Source organism: Rhinopithecus roxellana, chromosome 3 (genome assembly GCF_007565055.1).
Source record: "Rhinopithecus roxellana isolate Shanxi Qingling chromosome 3, ASM756505v1, whole genome shotgun sequence".
Lineage (NCBI taxonomy): Eukaryota > Metazoa > Chordata > Mammalia > Primates > Cercopithecidae > Rhinopithecus > Rhinopithecus roxellana.
The window spans coordinates 64,145,937-64,162,111 of record NC_044551.1 but is presented as its reverse complement, the minus strand read 5'-3'; the positions used below and the strand labels follow the sequence as shown (position 1 = coordinate 64,162,111).

The 16,175-nt window shown below is 39.1% G+C and overlaps 1 pseudogene; it reads right to left on the bottom strand.

Annotated features, from left to right (window-relative positions):
* Positions 1-986: 986 nt before the first annotated feature.
* Positions 987-1,796, bottom strand: LOC104675657 (annotated as a pseudogene).
* Between the last annotated feature and the right edge of the window lie 14,379 nt (positions 1,797-16,175).

Here is a 16,175-nt window from a genome sequence, read left to right as displayed (position 1 = left end):
CCATTCCCGAGATATAAAGTTGAACAGAAGCTACACCAAGGGTCAAGTGTCTGTATTTTACAGGACACAGTAACCAGGTGGCTACTTATTAAAAAAAAAACAAGATTCATTTCAGGCACAACATTTTTATTTATTTTGTTTGTTTTGTTTTTAAATCAGTAAAAGAAACAGGGTCCTAGAAGCTGCATTGATTCAAGCAACAGCAAGTTTGTGCATTCATTTTTTTTTGTTTTTGTTTAAATACGTTTAAATTATCACACTGCTGGCACTCTTCATCTGCATGAAATTCTGTACCATACTTACTAATTGTATTAAAGTTACCCCCCAACTCAATAAAAAAACCTACTCTGGAAGATAATTTTCACTGAAATATAAACAAACTTCTTTAAGTGGATTGTGACAAGATTATAGATGACATAAAAAATAACATTTTAAAATTTGGCCATAACTTTAAGAAATGGTTTGCGTATACAAATTTTTGTAATTTTTAAAAGATAATATATTCTACCCTCATATGGTCCTCAGAATTAAAGCATAATGAACAGGAAGAAAAAGAAAAAGAATGCAACTTAGCGCTAAGGCAGAACATCTTGTCAGAAGTAATTAATGAAGGTAGAGTACATAATGAAAAGTGCAGAATTTCATAGGGCCAACAAGATAACAGTCTATATTTTTCACTTACACAGGCGAAGTGGATTTTGCAATTACCAGTTGCGTTAAATGCTCTAAATAAAGCTCCTAAAATTGACACTATAAGGCGCCACCTTAAGTTTTCCAGGCTGAACTGTGCATTATTTTGAAATGGTTTTCTTAAATTTTTTTTTTTTTTTAAACATAACACGAGGAAGGTGTTAAAACTGGTGTAATAGCTCAATAGAATAAGTATTCCAGATTCGGGAGGGATGAAGAGGGAGATATTCAGAACCCTTCACCAGATTCTCCCCAACTTGATCATAGTGGATTAAAGATATGTTTTGTGGATGTGATTAGTCGATGACATCAGCTTGACAGATCTTTCTTTCTGCACCAAACCCCATTGAGTTATCTGGTCCCCTTAGCTGATGAAAAACCATTAGGTGAGGAGCACTGGCATCATCCAGAGTGATGTTCTTCAAACGATTGACCAACCAATCAGGTCAAGGAGCTGCAACAGCCTTGGGGCCCTCATAGACTCGCCAAACATTACAGGCACTGCACTTGCCAGTGCGCTGATGAAGAATCACTGAGAACTCCACCTCATCTCCTGCCTGTAGCTCACTGTCATCCTGAACTTCTTTCACATGGAAAAAGAGCTTCTGGCTATCTCCTACTTTATAGTTAATGAAGCCAAACTGATATTTCACACATTCCACTGTGGCCCTAAGTGGGGATGTGATGTTGTAAGCCATAGTTTGTGCATTTTGGCCCAGGACACACAATTGGAACTTGAAGCTTTCCCCTTTCTGCAGGCAATCCCTATTGTTGGCAATCCCAACGACACCAAATGGATAGACATCACCTTTCATATCGCCCCCCTCCACAATCTCAATCATTCCTTGGTACTCACTCTGTGTTGGATCAACACTCCTCAGGGGGCGAATGACTTTGCCTGAGTAAATGGTGGGATCAGCTTCCTGAGTAATGCCATTCACTGAGTGTGTTTTGTTCACTTTTTCTGCACTGACTTTATTGCCTTTGCCTTTGGACAAGCTATACTCGACCATGACCCCCAGTTCCACGCTGTCAACATCACCAAAGAACTCACTATAATGGAAAAAGTTTTCCTTATCATGATTGGCTGTTTCAATAAATCCAACGTTTTAATTGTACATATACCTGAAGTTAATATGTAAACATATAAATTCATATAAATACATATACATATAAATTCATTTGCCAGTTTTTCATGGAAAGCTAAGACCTGTGCTTTGGTTCTAGATCAGCTGATAAGAGTTATGTATGATCTTTCTGGAAAAAATCATATCCATAGTGAATAATCTATTATTTCCAGCTTTGGTTTCTTTCAAGTGACTCAACAACATAAAGACAGTTTTCATGCAAGCTGACTGTGGATGACTTGCAGATTTTTCATACATTTCCCCCTACATTATTTGATTGTCTTTCTCACATCTAATTTGAGAGTGAAGTTTTTGTGTATGTGTGGTTCAATTTTATGTGTCTTTTCACAGCATTCAAATCAGTTTTTGTAGAAACAGTTTTTTAATTCACATGCTCTAAATTTATCTATTAAGTGAAAGCACTACTGGTGTAAGGACGTAGGGCAACAAACATGGCTGATCCTTGGCAAGCTCATAACTCAAGGGAAGAAGTAGACACAGAGTGGCTTCCTAGCTGAGAGACTTCTCTATGCCATGGGCATGGAGCAGTAAGTTTTCTAGAGGAAATGGAGATCATAAGTAAATTTGGAGAGTCAGCTAAGTGGAGGTTGAATAAGGGAGCTTCTACTACATGTGTGCCCGAGACATGTCACTATTCTAGTCCTCCAGAATCTCACAACATATTGGGAATATGTCCTAGAAATGTGACCCCATATGCCTTACTCATAATCCACAGAGGTCTCCTCCCCTCAATCACTGTTGAGAACCAAGGAGTTCAACTTGCCTTATCCCTCAGATCATTTGAGGTGAACACCCCACCCACAGATAGCCGCCCATGCCTTGGAGTCTTTATGGAAAAGAAAAGTCAAGTCAATTATATTCCCCTAACAAGGAATTTACACTTAGGAAATAGAGAAACTCAACAAATTGGTGATGGGTGCTCGAATGAGAGGTCATGAAGTCAGGTTTGGGTAGCTATAATGGGACCATTGGGGTTTTGGGAAAATGGAAGTACAAATGGACCAGGTAAAGAACAGTGGAAATCTAGATGAAATAGTTATGCAAAGAAATAAGTAATCCATAAGAGAGAGGGAAATGAAGTGTGGCTGGTCTTCAAGATTCCTGGCTTTCTCCCTTCCTGGATCTTATTTGTTTTGCATTTCCTGAATCTCTCTGAGACCTTGCTATAGTCTTGCCATTTGACATCCCTTTTAACTTGAGTTAGTTTGAATAGGTTTCTGGCCCTTGCAATTAAAAAAAAATTAGATTAAGAGACAAGGTGAGAACAAGCTAGTGTTAAATTGTATGTTTCTATGCATTAAGAATTCCCAAGAGTTCAGAGAAGAGAAAGATCAGTTGATATCTTAATATTCTGCTCTTCTATTCCTCTAAACTTGGAAGGTAGCCTCAAATAATCCCTGCCATTAGCTCTGCCCAGCCCATTTCAAACATTGAACACTGCATTTACCCATTCTTGCCCCTTGGCCAGGATGATGGCTCAGCATTCCATCCTTCCCTCTGTTGTTCCCACTCTGATTTTGTATTCTAGACCAGTATCTCCTGTCTCTGCCCTGTCCCCAGTGTCCACCAGTTTTAGTGTACTGGAAGTGAGATTTGCCTTTCTTCCTTCTTTGGAGCTTCCAAGACTGGCCCTACCATTGAAGCTGCTCATGTGGCCAGTTCCAGCTACTGGCTGAGGCCTCTTCCCTGATGCCTTTCTCCCTACACTCCCTCTGTATTATTGGCTATAGGAACCTCTCTTAGTCACCCAAGCTATTTCCCAGGATCTTGCCTTTCCCTGTCCTTGTTCTTTTAATCATTATTATCTCAGGAATTTCACAGACAAGGTGGGATTTGGCTGGGCTTGGAAGGATAAGTGGATGTGGTTTGGCAGAGGGGCAGGAGAAATGCAGTCCAATTATAATGGTTTATACCAACTTCATTCTCATTGGCTTTTAGACTACAGCCCTGTTTTTAGTAAGAGCATGATATCATTGTCGTAGGAATGAAGAGCCATCTATTTGCCATTTTGCACAGGGACAAATATATACGTTTCTTAGCTGTGATACGAAAATTTTTAAAGTCAGTACTTGCACATAATGCCAAAACTTAATTCCATGAAAGGCCCAATAAATGTATGAGTCATGTTTCCTGTAGTTGTGAGAAGTTGTGGGTTAAATGGATTAAGGAGCATCAGTAAGAATACTCTCAACCATTCCAGTTAAAAAAGGTAGCTATGCCTGTAATCCCAGCACTTTGGGAGGCCAAGGAGGGTGGATCACAAGATCAGGAGATTGAGACCATCCTGGCTAACACAGTGAAACCCTGTCTCTACTAAAAACATACAAAAAATTAGCTGGGCATGCTGGCGGGTGCCTGTAGTCCCAGCTACTCAGGAGGCTGAGGCAGGAGAACGGTGCGAACCCAGGAGGCGGAGCTTGCGGTGAGCCGAGATTGCACCACTGCACTCCAGCCTGGGAGACAGAGCAAGACTCCGTCTCAAAAAAAAAAAAAAAAAAAAAGTAGTTCTACTCAGCAGAAGACTCACTGATGGTAACATTACAACTGTCACTTTAACACCTTAGGCTAAAGAAAAAATATCTACCAGTCTACTATATCATCTGAAAGAGAATATCTAGTAACCTCTCTATATGGTATTCAGAATAAGTGAACTTTTTACATAACTGAAAGTTATTCCTTTAAGAGGTAAAATCTTTATTGGAAGTTATATCAGATTTTCTTGCTTTTATCAAACAGAGAATGTTAAACTAAATTAATATTCCTAGGTGGCTCAAGGTCTCCCTAGACATTTTGTAACATCTATTTGCCACAATTTCCACTGATGAGCAGGCCTAGGGTAGCTATGCTTTGAAGCATGTGACTCTCTTCCCAACTGATTGAATAAAAATGGGCACCTGTTTCAAAAGTAGCCAGTCCACAAGCTGGTCAATGATCGTTGACCTACAGTCTGGCTTAAAAAGTTGAGTAGTTGGACAAATAGGATGCTCAGTAATTTAAGCCAAATATGGAAAGGGGTAAAGATTTGCAAGCTGAGCCTAAACAAAACCTCTGTGACATAAAGTCAGGGCTGAAGAGTCCTTGATGGTCTATAAGTAAGCAAAGCTGTGAGGAAGCAGTCACTGTGGTGAAGCAGATAAAGTCAATTGAGGGAAGACTAAGGAGCTGATATGCTGAGATCTCTGTTCCTAAAAGCCAGAAGAATCTATCTAGAATGAGGGCCCTTCCTTCAGCACCATGTGTAGGCGTTCAGCCATCCTAAAGAGTTCAGGGCAGGGTAGTTAACATTGAGTGTCTCCAGTTTGCTCTTCTGTTTGGGCTGGGGCTACTTGTCCTTGGTAGTCTTCCAGGTTCCCATAAGTCCCCTCTCTTCACTCTTGGGATGTCTATTTTTTCCCAAATCAACATTTCTAGGCTTTGCTCTGGCTCCTCTGTTTTGGTCAGCCAGTTGCTATTTTTCATCACTTTTTTCATTTCCTCCTGTCCTAGGTCTCCTGAGATTCTGGGTTTTGACATTATTGTGGACTGGCTTCTATAGCCTTCAGAGATCCTGTTGTCTTAGGTGTGTGCTGTTGTCTAGAAAAAGAACCAGTTGCCTCATGTCTTCTGTAACCTTCAAGGTTGAATCTTCCCGAAGTGAACCACTGCTCACTCCCAGAGGTCTTTGGGGCTATTTCAAGTTTGCAGCTGTTCTGGAGAATAGGGGTTACCAGATGTCAGAGAAATGCCAACTGACTAATAATGTATTATGTTCTTTTCTTTTCTTTCCTTTTTTTTTTTTTTTTTTTTTTTTTGGCAACAAAAGCTTGCCTTTCAAGTCCCTTGCTTATTTTAAAATTAGTTTGCCTTCCATGAGCTTAAACTATTTGAGCTGTGGGGGGTAAATGAGCTAAGATGTCTGTTGTGCTAAATTTCAGGGAAAAGTCAACCCTAATTAAAATTCGACCTCAGGTAATGAACAAAATAAATATTGTTAGATAATTAAGAATTGAAAATAATACTGATTCTACCACGATATAGAAAATACCTGATCACAATATTAACAAACAAAATAGAATAATTAAGACGGAGAATTTTGAACTTTCCAAATGCCAGGTGAGCAAACATACTATTAGCAAATCTCTTACTGCCCATTTTCTTGAGAGATTGGAATACCTGAGCTCTGTCTAGCTTCTGGATTCCTGTGGGCCTTTTATATCTGATAATCTGGAGATGAAACTAAGGGTCATAGCTTGGCCTAATAGCATGAGAAAGTAAAGCGACCCCACATCTTTAAAACGCCAATCATTTTCCCTTCCATATGCTTTTAGAAAGAAAACATGGGACATATTGGCTCCAAGGATAGCGTCCCACCTCCCCTTTCTCTGCCCCCAGTTTAGAAAAGAAGAAAACCAGCTCTCCCTGCAATGCTGCATCTTCCTGTGGAGCATTATTACCCTGAACTGTAAAAGACTTCCAGGTACCAAATAAAGAATTTAGACATGCATCCCTCCTGAGAGAGAGTCACAGGAAAGTAAAGGAAAAGAAGGTTTGGGAGGAAATATTAAAGATGTGGCACTGTTTCATTCAGGTGAGGTCTCCATCCATCCATCGATCTGTCGATCCATCCATCCATCCATCTATCCATCCATCCATCCATGCATCCATCCATGCAGCTATGTAGCTTAGAATGAGAATTCAGAAGTAATGTTTGCTGAGGGATGTGTATTAACAAGTGTATTTGAAATAATTTAGAAAACATAATAGAAAACTATGGCTATATGAAAGTAAGCCTGATTTGCTAATTAATTTGACAATGACAACAGCTTTGCCAATTATGTTATATGGTTGACCTTTCCTGTAAATTGTGTGAGCCAAACATGCAGTTTCATTGTTTTTTTTTTAGTAAAATATTTAAACAATTTATAAGATGGTAGAAATTTCACTCTTTGCATTTATTTAAATGAATGGTAAAGATGTCAGCTTGAAAATGTGGATAGGTGTAGAGTTTTCAAAAATTATTTTACCCTGGAAATACTAGAACAAAAGAATTGAGTACCATTGCTGTAAGAAATGGTTAAGGGAGCTATGGTATTTTGCTTGGGGAAGATGAAGAGAGGTGGGACTTGTGGAGGTGGTGGGGATGTGGGGGCTTGTTCTTAAACAATTCAACTAAGCAAGTGTTACAAACACTTTCTTTGTGCGGAGCACTGGACAAGGTGCTGTGGTCACACAGAGATGAGTAGATGCTGATGACATTGCCATGCCCTTAAACTAGGTAAATTTGTATCAAGAAAGATTTATGCTATACATCATTTTGGGAGGAGTAGGTGCTCTAATGAAATAAAAATGGGGTATCATAACTCCAAAAATGTTAATCTTGGGAGTGAACCATCTTCCTCATAAAGAGAGCTAGTCCAATGATGGGAAGCCCTACATCAGTCTTTTAAAATAATATCTGGCATATGCAAGAATGTTCACAGAAACACTATGCACATGCTCACAAACCAAACCAACCCAAATGTCCTCTTCAGTAGAATGGATAGATAAATCACATATTTAAACAACAGAATACTGTAGAACAATAAAACCAAGAGTCAAGAAACTGCAACTACACACAATATAGATGAATCTCACAAACATAATGTTTAGTAACAAAAATGATACGAAAGGTCACCTACAAAATATAGAAAATTACCTCAAAAGGCCAAATCTAAGAACCATTGGTGTTCAAGATGGAGTTGAGCAACAGCAAGGAATAGAAAGCTTATTTAGAGATGTAATAACAGAAAAATTCCCAAAACTTGAGAAAGATATACATATCCAGGTACTAGAAGGTCAAAGAACACCAAACAGATTTGATCCAAATAAGACTAACCCAGGGCATATAATAATCAAATTTTCAAAGGTCAAGAACAAATAGAAAATTCTAAAAGCAGCATGAGAAAACAAGTAAATAACACATAAAGGAGTGTCAATTCATCTGGCAACAGACTCCTCAACAGAAACCATACAGTCCAGGAGGGAATCCTGAAAGAAAAAAAACCAACAACAAAACGGTCATTTATGAATACTGTATTCAGCAAAGTTATCCTTAAAATATAAAGGAGAGATAGGCTTTCCCAAACAAAAACAGAGAATTCATCACCACCAGACCCATTTTAAGAGAAATGCTAAAGGAATTTCTTTAATCTGAAAGAAAAAGACACTAATATTAAAAAAAAAACCCACAAACATTTGAAAATATAAAACCTACTGGTAAAATTAAGTACATGGACAAGCCCAGAATAGTCTAATACTATAATTTTGGTGTATAATACACTCATAACAGTAGTATGAAGTCCCCCATCAATCTATCAAAAACAATAATACCTACAGAAACATGTTAAGAGACAGGTAACATAAAAATATATAAATTGAGGCTGGATGCAGTGGTGTACGCTTGTAATCCTAGCACTTTGGGAGGCTGAGATAGGAGGATTGTTTGAGGCCAGGTGTTTGAGACCAGCCTGGTCAACATAATGAAACCACATCTCTATAAAAATTAAAATTAGCCAGGCATCCTGGCACACACCTGTAGTCCTAGCTACTCTGGAGACTGACTTGAGTTGTCTCAATGTGTGTGTGTGTGTGTGTGTGTGTGTGTGTGTGTGTGTGTATATATATATATATCTGTTCTATTCTTTGTGATCTAAGACCAGTTGTCATCTCTTTAAAATAACTTATTTCGATGAGATGTTTTTTGTAAGCCTCACAGTAACTACAATGCAAAAATCTATAATAGATTTACTAAAATTAAAAAGCAATAAATTAAAACATACTACCAGAGGCAATTACTTAACCCCAAAGGAAGATGATGAGAAAGGAAGAAAGGAGCTACAAAGTAACCAGAAAAGAAACAACAAAATAGCAGTAGTAAGTCTTTACTTATTAATAATAACACTGAATGTAAGTGAACGCAATTCTCCCATTAAAAGGCATAGAGTGGTTGAATGGATAAAGAAACAAGATCCAACCATATGCTGCCCACAAGAAGCTTATTTCACCTATAAAGACACACATAAACTGAAAGTAAAGGGGTGGAAAATGATATTCCATGCAATTGGAAACAAAAAAAGAGCAAGAGTAGTTATATTAAGTAAAAAACTACAAATTAAAGACTGTAAAAAGAGACAAAGGAGGTCATTATATGATGATAAAGAGGTCAATTCACCAGGAGGATATAACAATTATAACTATCTATGCACCCAACACTGGAGCTTCTAAGTATATAAAACAAATATAAATAAAACTAAAGGGAGAGATAGACTGCAATACAATAATGGTAGAAGACTTCTACATCTCAGTTTCTGTAATAGATCATCGAGACAGAAAGTCAACAAAGAAACATCAGAGTTAAACTATACACTAGACCAAATAGGCCTAACTAACATGTCCTGGACGTTTCACCCAACTGCTGTGGAATACACATTCTTTTCATCAGCACAGGGACATTCTCCAGAAGAGATCATATCTCATGCTACAAAACAAGTCTCAACAAATTCCCAAAGGTAGAAATCATACCAAGTATCTTTTCTGGCCACAATGGAATAAAACTACAAATCAATAACAAGAGGAACATTGAAAACGTCATAAACACATAGAAATTAAACAACATGGTCCTGGACAACAAATGGGTCAATGAAGAAATTAAGAAGGAAATCAAATAATTTCTTGAGGCAAATAAAAACAGAAATACAACATACCAAAATCTATGGGACACAGCAAAAGCAGCGCTTTGAGGGCAGTTTATAGCTATATATGCTTATATCAATTAAGTAGAAAGACTTCAAATAAACAATCTAATGATGCTCCTTAAGGAACTATAAAAGCAAAAACCAAACTCCGAATTAGCAGAAGGAAAGAAATAATAAAGATGAGAACAGAAATAAATGAAAATGAGACCAAAAAAAAAAAAAAAAAACAATACAGAAGAAAAATGAAATGAAAGTTACTGTTTGGACAATATAAACAAAGCTGACAAACCTTTGGTTGGACTTTGGTTTTCAAGAAAAAAAGGGAGAAGACACAAATGAATAACATCAGAAATGAAGAAGAAGACATAACAAAGGAGACCACAGAAATACAGAGAATCACTAGAGACTATCATGAACAACTATATGCTAACAAATTGGAAAACCTGGAAGAAATGGATAAATTCCTAATCACATACAACCTACCAAGATTGAACCATGAAGAAATAGAAAACCTCAATAAATAAGTAATAGGTAATGAGATCAAGCCATAATTAAAAGTTTCCCATCAAAGAAAAGTCGAGGACCGGATGGCTTCACTGCTGAATTCTACCAAGCATTCAAAGAACCAAAGCCAAATCTACTCAAACTCTTCAAAAAAATTGATAAAGAAGAAATACTTTCAAACTCACCCTATAAGGCCAGAATTACTTTGATGCCAAAACCAGGCAGGGACACACACATGAAAATAAAACTACAGGCCAATATCAGTGATGAACAGAGATGCAAAAATTCTCAACAAAGTACTATCAAACTGAATTTAACCACACATTAAAAATATAATTCACCATGATCAAGAGGGATTCATCCCAGGGATGCAAGGATGGTTCACTATAAGCAAATTAATAAACATAATATATCACATTAACAGAACCAAGAGCAAAAGCCACATGATTACTTCAATAGATGCCAGAAAACATTTGATAAAATTCAACATTCCTTTATTAAAAGCCATCATCAAATTGGGTATAGATGGAATATATAACAAATTAATAAAGGCTGTATATGACAGACTCACAGCTAACAACATTGTATGGAAAGGGGAAAATTGGAAGGCCTTTCCTTCCTTTAAAATCTGGAACAAGACAAAGATGCCCACTTTCACCTCTTTTATTCGATATAACACTGTAAATCCTGGCCAGAGTAATTAGGCAAGAGAAAGAAATAAAGGGCATTCAAATTGGAATGAAGAAGTCAAATTAGCCTTGTTTGCAGATTACATGATCTTATATTTAGGAAAACCTAAAGACTCTACAAAAACTTTTAGAATTGATAAATGAATCCAGTAAAGTTTCAGGATGCAAAATCAATATTCAAAAATTGGTGGCATTTATAATACACTGAAAGCAAATAATCTGAAAAAGAAATCAAGAGAGCAACGCAGGCTGGCCGCGGTGACTCATGCCTGTAATCCCAACACTTTGGGAGGCTGAGGCAGGTGGATCACAAGGTCAGGAGATCAAGACCATCCTGGTTAACACAGTGAAACCCCATCTCTACTAAAAACACAAAAAAATAGCCAGGTGTAGTGGCGGATGCCTGTAGTCCCAGCTACTTGGGAGGCTGAGGCAGGAGAATGGCATGAATCCAGGAGGTGGAGCTTGCAGTGAGCTGAGATAGCACCACTACACTCCAGCTTGGGAGACTAAGCGAGACTCTGTCTAGTCTCAAAAAAAAAAAAAAAAAAAAAAAAAAAAAAAAAAAGAGCAACCCCATTTACAATAAAAGAATACAAAATACCTAGAAATCAATCTAATAATGAAGTGAAAGATCTATGTAAGAAAAACTATAAAACAGTGATGACAGAAACTAAAGAGGATACAAAATAATAGATATTCCATGCTCATAAATTAAAAGAATTAATATTGTTAAAATGACAACAGTACCCAAGGCAATTTACAGATTCAGTGCAATCCCTATCAAAATACCAATGGCATCCTTCACAAAAATGAAAAAACATTCCTAAAATTGATATAGAACCACAAAAGACCCCAAAAAGCCAAAATAATCCCGAGCAAAAAGAAAGAAGCTGGAGGCATCACACTCTCTGACTTCATACAAAGCTATAGTAACCAAATCAGAATGGTACTGGCATAAAAACAGACACATAGACCAAGGAACAGAACAGAGAACCCAGATACAAATCCCTAGGTTTACAACCAACTCATCTTCAACAAAGGCACCATGAACATGTAATGGGGAAAAGACAGTCTCTTCAATAAATGGTGCTGGGAAAACAGGGTGACTATATGCCGAAGAATGAGACTAGGCCCCTATCTCTCACCTTATATAAAAATCAAATCAAACTGGTTTAAAAACTTAAATCTAAGACCTGAAACGAGTCTGAAAGTACTAGAAGAAAACATTGGGAAAATGCTCCGGTACATTGGTCTGGACAAATATTTTCTTGTGCAAGACCTCAAAACCACAGACAGCCAAAGCAGAAATAGATGAATGCGGTTACATCAAGCTATAAAGCTGCTGCACAGCAAATGAAGCAATCAAAAGGGTGATGTGACAACCCACAGAGTAGGAGAAAATATTGGCAAACTACCCATCTGACAAGAAATTAAAAACCAGAGTATATAAGGGATACAAACAACTCAATAGCAAAGAAACAAATAATTCAATTTAAAAATGGGCAAAAGATCTGAATAGACATTTCTCAGAAGAAGACGTACAAATGGCCAAGAGATACACAAAAAATGCTCAATATCACTAATCTTGGAAAAATGCAAATTAAAACTACAATGAGATATCTCACTCCAGTTAAAATGGCTATTATCAAAAAGGCAGGCAATAATGGATGCTGGAGAGGATGCAGAGAAAGGAGAACCCTGTGCACTGTTGTTGGGAATGTAAATTAGCACAGCCACTATGGAGAACAGTATGAAGCGTCCTCAAAAAACTGAAAATGGAACCACCATATAATCCAGCAATGTCACTACTTGGTATATACCCAAAGGAAAGGAAATCAATGTATTAAAAAGATATCTGCATTCCCTATATATTGCAGCACTATTCACGATAGCCAAAATATGGAATCAACCTAAGTGTTCATCAGTGGACTAATGGATAAAGAAAATGTGGCATACATACACAATGAAATATTATTTACCCTTGAAAAAGAATGAAATCTTGCCATCTGCAGCAACATGGATGGAACTGGATGTCATTATGTTAAGTAAAATAAGCCAAGCACAGAAAGACAAAAATCATTCTCACTCTTACGTGGGAGCTAAAAAGTGAATCTCATGAAGAGAGAGAGTAGATTGGTGGTTACCAGAGGCTGGGAAGGGTAGGCAGGAGGGAGAGATGAAGAGAAGTTGAATAACGGGTACAAATGTATGTTTGATAGAGTAAATAAGATCTAGTTTTAGATAGATCAGTAGCTCGACTAGACTTTATAATATCTTTTTTATAAAGACACTTCTATAAAGCAATACAATGTCTGTTGTATATTTCAAAATAGCTAGAAGAGAAGAAGTCAAATAATTCCAGCAGAAAGAAAAGGCAAATATTTAAGGTGATGGATATTCCAAGTACACTGATTTAATCTTTGCCAACTATATGAATGTATTAAATTACCACATGTACCCCCAAACTATGTATATTTATTATGCATCAATAAACATTTTTCAATAAAAAAAAATAGAGCTGACTAGCCATGAGTGGTGGCTCACGCCTGTAATCCCAGCACTTTGGGAGGCCGAGACGGGCGGATCACAAGGTCAGGAAATTGAGACCACCCTGGCTAATACGGTGAAACCCCGTCTCTATTAAAAATACAAAAAATTAGCCAGGCGTGGTGGCGGGCGCCTGTAGTCCCAGCTACTCGGGAGGCTGAGGCAGGAGAATGGCGTGAACCCGGGAGGCGGAGCTTGCAGTGAGCCGAGATCCTGCCACTGCACTCCAGCCTGGGCGACAGAGCGAGACTGTCTCAAAAAAAAAAAAAAAAAAAAATTAATGGAGCTGACTATGATTTGTCTTTTTATGTACATATGTTACACATCAATAACATTTTTTAAAAATAACAAAATCTCATGGTGTTCTGATGTTAAGTTAGTCCTGGGTTGAAAGGATCATCCTGTTGGTCTGGATAACTGCACATAAAGTAAGAATAAAGACACCTCAGAGGTGGAAAGCCATTTTGAATAGAGTCTAGGATTTTGCAGTGCCCATTCAGAGTTCTGCTACTGCTGCTTCTACCTCATCAATCACAGGCCATGGTCCTCCTCCATCTCCCCACCTCATCACTAGAGCTGTCAGACCTCTGGCTCTTATTCAAGCTGTGAAATGGCACACAATTCGAAACTTATTTACTGGGTCTGAGCCAAGGCCATATCCCATTCCTGCTCATGCATCTCAGTTGGCTCAGCACAAACTTCCATTCCCTTCACTTTCAGTCAGGATCCAGATAAGCCAGGACAGAGCTGGAGCTCCAGTGGCCTGATTAGAAATCTTTCCATCCAAGCTTAATGAGAGGGTTGGGAGTTTCAGCTCCTGACACCCAGTGGGTGGTTTCACAAGTTTTAGAGGGTGACTGTTCAGGTGATTGGCAGCGCAGGCAAAGAGGGAAAAGTCTTTTCTGTGAATGTCACAGGCAGGGTTGCAACACGGTGTGAGCATGGAGCAGCCTGGCACAAAGCAGCGTTGAAAGTCCCCTGGCTGACTGCCAGGATGATGTCAGATCCTGGATACTGCCCCATTCAGTCAAAGCCATGCAGCCTGAAATGGCGCATGTCCCCGCGGGTCAGCTGGCCTGGAGAAAACAACACACCCTCAACGTGACAGTCCCCACATTCTGCAGACTTAAAAGGGAAATCCTTTGGATTCTGCCTGGACTCCTGGGGCTTGGCCCTGGCCTTGCCCTGGGGCTACAAAGAGGAAGAAAATATGGGAAGGACTGTGTGTAGCTGCGATGGATTCTTCAACTGATCAGAGGTGGTTTCCTGACTGCGAGGAGTTGGTACCCTGAGCTTCTTGTTCCTTGGATCCCTCCTTTCCTCTGCTGCTGATGCCCCTGACACCTCGCCCCCTCCCTATTGCTTCTCCTCACCCCACCTCACTCCCACAGATGTCTGCTTTTTTATTGTGAATTTCAGCTGCCTGCTTGTTTCACCTCTGGTTACTCAAAGGTTTGCCCCAGTGTTGCTCTCCCTTTAAAAGACTCCATTCTTAGGCCTCCCTGCTCCATTCTCTTACGCCCTTCCCTGGCTTTCTCAGATTTTCATTTTCATTTCCCTTTCCATTTCTATAAAGGCAGGATGCAGAGGAAGGCCAGCAGAGGGCAAAGAGCCCGAGAGTCGGGATCAGGAGACAGGAACGTGTTGGCGTGTGGCTCTGGACAAACCAAAGAGACTGTATCTGGTCATCCGTGTTCCCCACTGTTGGTGAGGCTGGGTCACCCAGGCCAGAACTCCAGTGCTGTGGGGTGTGCCAGTGTTGGTGCTGTGGTGGAAGCAAGAAATGGGACTCTGCCCTGGCTTGCGCCCACCTACCGGGTAACAAAATCTTTACCCCTCCCTCCCTCCCTCCTTCTCTCTCTCTCTCTCTATCACTTACACACACACACACACACACACAGACAGACACACACACACACTCTTACCTGGAGGCTGCATCAGAATGTTTCTTAGGCTTGACTCACTTTAGCAGCTCCTTGCTGTCAGGTGTAACTCCACACCCCATTTTATTTTTCAAAATTTTGTGAAATGAAGACATTAATTCAAGGCTGATTTTCTTTTGCCACAGAAGTCCACGTAATTGTCGGGATCCTCATACTGGTGAAGATGGTCTGCTGTCCTTATCTCAAGGCAGACAAAGGGAATGGCAATTAGATCCCGAGAGACACGATAAGGCAAAGCGAATCAGAGATGTAGAGATGTAGAGAGCAGAGCCTGGCGGAATTAGAAATAGAATTGCACTAGGGAAGAGCACTGGGTTACGTTTGGGTTTCTGCAGAATCCACTTGACCTGCTTCCTTCTTGGTCCCTTGTGGCTACCACTAAGTTCTGTGCTCAAAGGGACAGTATTTTTCTGATTAGCCAAACCCTGGTTCTGCTTATATTTGCACCCAGATCCTTATATGATGTGATTAGTTCTCAGTTACCCTCCAGCATCAATTAATTAGGATAAGTATTTCTCACTTTCAGAACTATTTACACAGAGATGGGATTTTGTTTCAAAGTAGAAGGGTAAATGTAAATCGGAATATCTGTGTGAATACTCAAAATCCAAGTCAAAGAGAGTTCAAGTTTACTGTGGACTCAGGACTGCAATATGACCTAAGGATTAAACTTTCTGTCAGAATATACAGTATGTTGCTTTCTAGGAAGAAGAAGAGGAAGAAGAAGGAGAAAGAAGAAGAAGAAGAAGAAGAAGAAGAAGAAGAAGAAGAGAAGAAGAAGAAGAAGAAGAAGAAGAAGAGAAGAAGAGGAGGAGGAGGAGGAGGAGGAGGAGGAGGAGGAAGAGGTGGAGGAGGAGGAGGTGGAGGAGGAGGAGGAGGAGGAGGAGAAGGGAAGAAGGAAGGAAGAAGGAAGAAAGAGGAAGAAGAAGGAGAAGAAGA